Source organism: Nerophis ophidion, linkage group LG21 (assembly GCF_033978795.1).
Source record: "Nerophis ophidion isolate RoL-2023_Sa linkage group LG21, RoL_Noph_v1.0, whole genome shotgun sequence".
Taxonomy (NCBI): domain Eukaryota; kingdom Metazoa; phylum Chordata; class Actinopteri; order Syngnathiformes; family Syngnathidae; genus Nerophis; species Nerophis ophidion.
Window position 1 is genome coordinate 44,564,042 of NC_084631.1, and position 6,353 is coordinate 44,570,394.

The window sequence follows — 6,353 nt, forward strand, 5'->3', positions numbered from 1 at the left end:
TATAAATAAACATTGATTGATTGATTGATTGATATATATATATATATATATATATGTATATATTTATTCTATTAATTTACTTTGAATTTACAACCCACTGGCGCCGTTTTATTTTGTACAGTTTTGTACGTTTTTTTGTACTTATTTTTTTTATAATTGTTTCTCGTCTGTTTGTAAATGTTGAAATTTATAAATAAAAGTTTAAATAGAAAAATAACAATAAAAAACACGGCAACATGTACTTGTTTTAATTATTATTACTTATTTGATTGTATGTAAATGTTGAATATTATAAAGGTTTTGAACATAAATTTTTTTGAACATAATACTACCCTTGGAGTGCAATATGTCCGACACTAATTGTTATTTATTACTTCGGTACTCTTGCCTTGTTCTGTATATTGTACAGTATTTTGTATTTCTATTGTATTTTGTATATTGCAGGATTGCTTATTATTTTTTATTGGATAGTATTCTGTTTATTTCAATTGTTATTTTTTTTCCCTTTATTACCTCTTGTGTTATTTATTTTACCCCATATTTGTTCCCACTACCGCACCTTAAGTTGGAGTCTTTAATCTCAATATATGCAAATATAATGACAATAAGCCCATTCTATTATATTCTATGAATTAAGAAAAATTACGGCATGATTACAAAAATTATTAATTGCTGAGGTAAAAAAAAAAATCGGAAAAGACGTGGAAATAAAGAGAAATTAATTTGGTTTCACATAAACACTTGCACTTGTAAGGAAGTAAGCAATGTTGTTCAGCAAAATGATCAGCAGGTCAAGTACAAATGCAGGCAGGGGCAGATAAAACACTGCCATCTGTCGGCCTTCTGCTGCACTACACCTGGTTGACATACTCTTGTTAAAGTAGCCATGATTGTCTCACACACACACACACACACACACACACACTAGGTGTTCTGCCCTCACTGAAAGTGTTGAGGTTATAAAGCTTGGCAGACAGCTAACAACCAATCCAGGACCTTCTAATAAAGTTCCAAAGCAGATGAATCCATTTCGGCTCTTTATTGTTGTTGATCTTGCACTGGACTCTTATTATTATTATTATTATTGTAAAAGTGAAACACACACAATGACAATGTATAAGCTGTATGATTCAATGAACAAACTGAAATGTAATACACAATATGTCAACATTATCTTCACACAAATATACAACATTATTACCAAACAAATACTGCTGAGTGTTGAAACTATTTCCATGGTGGAAATATGTGACCGGCGGCCATTTTAAATCCTCAAAATAGTGCACAAAAATAGTTTTTCAATACACATCTTACTATCAAATGTAGCCACTTTCCACCTTAGTATTGAGTTACATAAACAAGTTAAACAATTTACTTACAGACTTATCTTTTCCAAGGCTTGTAAGAGTTAACACAACTCGTCTACTTCTCATTTTTTATCAACAAAACTAACATCCTAAACCGGAAGTTCCAAACTAAACCGGAAGTGCCAAACTAATGACGCGCAGTATTTCCCATCGCCACAAGGTGTCAGTAATAGTCCACAATCAAACAGACATAACATGAACCATACTTGCCATCGCCACAAGGTGTCAGTAATAGTCCACAATCAAACGGACATAACACTAGATGTGGCGAAATTATTCTCTGCATTTGACCCGAAACCTTTGATCACCCCCTGGGAGGTGAGGGGAGCAGTGAGCAGCAGCGGTGGTCGCGCCCGGGAATCATTTTTGGTGATTTAACCCCCAATTCCAAGCCTTGATGCTGAGTGCCAAATACTAACATGTCATGGCTGTCTTGAGTTTCCAATTATTTCGACAACTCTTTTTTTTAGTGATGTAGTGATTGCAGCACATACTTGTTGGTCACAAAAAAAAACATTCATGAAGTTTGGTTCTTTTATGAATTTATTATGGCTCTACTGAAAATTTGCTGGGTCAAAAGTATACGTACAGCAATGTTAATATTTGCTTACATGTCCCTTGGCAGGTTTACCTGCAATAAAGCACCTGTGGTAGAAAATTGGTGCAGTTCAGCTAAATGTGTTAGTTTTCTGACATGGACTTGTTTCTTCAGCATTGTCCACATGTTTAAGTCGGGACTTTGGAAAAGGCCATTCTAAAACCTTCAATCAAACTATCAATGTTTATTTATATAGCCCTAAATCACAAGTGTCTCAAAGGGCTGCACGAGCCACGACCACATCCTCGGTTCAGATCCCACGTCAGGGCAAGGAAAAACTCAACCCAGTGGGATGACAATGAGAAACCTTGGAGAGGACCGCAGATGCGGGTGACCGGTGCGATGGATGTCAAGCGGGTCCAGCATAACATTGTGAGAGTCCAGTCCATAGTGGATCTAAAATAATAGTGAGAGTCCAGTCCATAGTGGATCTAACATAATAGTGAGAGTCCAGTCCATAGTGGATCTAACATAATAGTGAGAGTCCAGTCCATAGTGGATCTAACATAATAGTGAGAGTCCCGTCCATAGTGGATCTAACATAATAGTGAGAGTCCAGTCCATAGTGGATCTAACATAATAGTGAGAGTCCAGTCCATAGTGGATCTAACATAATAGTGAGAGTCCAGTCCATAGTGGATCTAACATAATAGTGTGAGAGTCCAGTCCATAGTGGATCTAACATAATAGTGAGAGTCCAGTCCATAGTGGATCTAACATAATAGTGAGAATCCAGTCCATAGTGGATCTAACATAATAGTGAGAGTCCAGTCCATTGTGGATCTAACATAATAGTGAGAGTCCAGTCCATAGTGGATCTAAGATAATAGTGAGAGTCCAGTCCATAGTGGATCTAACATAAAAGTGTGAGAGTCCAGTCCATAGTGGATCTAACATAATAGTGTGAGAGTCCAGTCCATAGTGGATCTAACATAATAGTGAGAGTCCAGTCCATAGTGGATCTAACATAATAGTGTGAGAGTCCAGTCCATAGTGGATCTAACATAATAGTGTGAGAGTCCAGTCCGTAGTGGATCTAACATAATAGTATGAGAGTCCAGTCCATAGTGGATCTAACATAATAGTGTGAGAGTCCAGTCCATAGTGGATCTAACATAATAGTGAGAGTCCAGTCCATAGTGGATCTAACATAATAGTGTGAGAGTCCAGTCCATAGTGGATCTAACATAATAGTGTGAGAGTCCAGTCCGTAGTGGATCTAACATAATAGTATGAGAGTCCAGTCCATAGTGGATCTAACATAATAGTGAGAGTCCAGTCTATAGTGGATCCAACATAATAGTGAGAGTCCAGTCCATAGTGGATCTAACATAATAGTGAGAGTCCAGTCCATAGTGGATCTAACACAATAGTGTGAGAGTCCAGTCCATAGTGGATCTAACATAATAGTGAGAGTCCAGTCCATAGTGGATCTAACATAATAGTGAGAGTCCAGTCCATAGTGGATCTAACATAATAGTGTGAGAGTCCAGTCCATAGTGGATCCAACATAATAGTGAGAGTCCAGTCCATAGTGGATCTAACATAATAGTGAGAGTCCAGTCCATAGTGGATCTAACACAATAGTGAGAGTCCAGTCCATAGTGGATCTAACATAATAGTGTGAGAGTCCAGTCCATAGTGGATCTAACATAATAGTGAGAGTCCAGTCCATAGTGGATCTAACATAATAGTGAGAGTCCAGTTCATAGTGGATCTAACATAATAGTGTGAGAGTCCAGTCCATAGTGGATCTAACATAATAGTGAGAGTCCAGTTCATAGTGGATCTAACATAATAGTGAGAGTCCAGCCCATAGTGGATCTAACATAATAGTGAGAGAGTCCAATCCATAGTGGATCTAACATAATAGTGTGAGAGTCCAGTCCATAGTGGATCTAACATAATAGTGAGAGTCCAGTTCATAGTGGATCTAACATAATAGTGAGAGTCCAGCCCATAGTGGATCTAACATAATAGTGAGAGAGTCCAATCCATAGTGGATCTAACATAATAGTGTGAGAGTCCAGTCCATAGTGGATCTAACATAATAGTGTGAGAGTCCAGTCCATAGTGGATCTAACATAATATTGAGAGTCCAGTCCATAGTGGATCTAACATAATAGTGAGAGTCCAGTCCATAGTGGATCTAACATAATATTGAGAGTCCAGTCCATAGTGGATCTAACATAATAGTGAGAGTCCAGTCCATAGTGGATCTAACACAATAGTGAGAGTCCAGTCCATAGTGGATCTAACATAATAGTGTGGGAGTCCAGTCCATAGTGGATCTAACATAATAGTGAGAGTCCAGTCCATAGTGGATCTAACATAATAGTGAGAGTCCAGTTCATAGTGGATCTAACATAATAGTGTGAGAGTCCAGTCCATAGTGGATCTAACATAATAGTGAGAGTCCAGTTCATAGTGGATCTAACATAATAGTGAGAGTCCAGCCCATAGTGGATCTAACATAATAGTGAGAGAGTCCAATCCATAGTGGATCTAACATAATAGTGTGAGAGTCCAGTCCATAGTGGATCTAACATAATAGTGAGAGTCCAGTTCATAGTGGATCTAACATAATAGTGAGAGTCCAGCCCATAGTGGATCTAACATAATAGTGAGAGAGTCCAATCCATAGTGGATCTAACATAATAGTGTGAGAGTCCAGTCCATAGTGGATCTAACATAATAGTGTGAGAGTCCAGTCCATAGTGGATCTAACATAATATTGAGAGTCCAGTCCATAGTGGATCTAACATAATAGTGAGAGTCCAGTCCATAGTGGATCTAACATAATAGTGAGAGTCCAGTCCATAGTGGAGCCAGCAGGAGATGATCCTGAGTGGAGACAGGTCAGCAGTGCAGAGATGTCCACAACAGATGCACAGGCGAGCGGTCCACCGCGGGTCCCGACTCTGGACAGCTAGCACTTCACCCGCCCCCTCCACAAGGGAGAGAGGGGCAGAGCAGAAAAGAAGCGGCAGATCAACTGGTCTAAAAAGGAGGTCTATTTAAAGGCTAGAGTATATAAATGAGTTTTAAGGTGAGACTTAAATGCTTCTACTGACGGCATTCCAGAGTACTGGAGCCCCAATAGAACACGCTCTATAGCCCGCAGACTTTTTTTGGGCTCTAAGAATCACTAATAAGCCGGAGTCTTTTGAAGGCAGATTTCTTGCCGGGACATATGGTACAATACAATCGGCAAGATAGGATGGAGCTAGACCGTGTAGTATTTGATACGTAAGTAGTAAAACCTTAAAGTCACATCTTCAGTACACAGGAAACCTTCATTCTAGCCTGATTTAGACGTTTCTTTACCACTTTTAACGTGTTTGGGGTCAATGTCCTGTTGGAACACACAACTGCGCCCAAGACCCAACTTCCGGGCTGATGATTTTAGTTTGTCCTGAAGAGTTTGGAGGTAATCCTCCATTTACTCTCTGTAAAGCAGCAGTTCCATTGGCAGCAAAACAGGCCCAGCGCATAATACTACCACCTCCATGCTTGGCAGTAGGTTTGGTGTTCCTGGGATCAAAGGCCTCACCTTTTCTCTTCCAAACATATTGCTGAGTATTGTTTCATCTGACATCACATGGACAAATATAAGACCTTCTGGACCAGGGGTCAGCAACCTTTTTGAAAGCAAGAGCTACTTCTTGGGTACTGATTAATGCCAAGGGCTACCAGTTTGATACACACTTAAATACATTGCCAGAAATAGCCAATTTGCTCAATTTACCTTTAATAAATAAATCTGTAAATATAAAAAAATGGGTATTTCTGTCTGTCATTCCGTCGTACATTTTTTTTCCTTTTACGGAAGGTTTTATGTACAGAATAAATTATGGAAAAAAACACTTAATTGAACGGTTTAAAAGAGGAGAAAACAGGAAAAAAATGAAAATAAAATTTTGAAACAGTTTATCTTCAATTTCGACTTTAAAATTCAAAATTCAACTGAAAAAAAGAAGAGGAAAAACTAGCTAATTGGAATCTTTTTGCAAAAATGTTTTTTTTTTATGGAACATCATTAGTAATTTTTCCTGATTAAGATTAATTTTAGAATTTTGATGACATGTTTTAAATAGGTTAAAATCCAATCTGCACTTTGTTAGAATATATAACAAATTGGACCAAGCTATATTTCTAATAAAGAAAAATCATTATTTCTTCTAGATTTTCCAGAACAAAATTTTTAAAAGTAATTCAAAAGACTTTGAAATAAGATTTAAATTTGATTCTACAGATTTTTTAGATTTGCCAGAATAATTTTTTTGAATTTTAATAAGTTGGAAGAAATATTTCACAAATATTCTTCGTCGAAATAACAGAAGCTAAAATGAAGAATTAAATCAAAATTTATTTATTATTCTTTACAA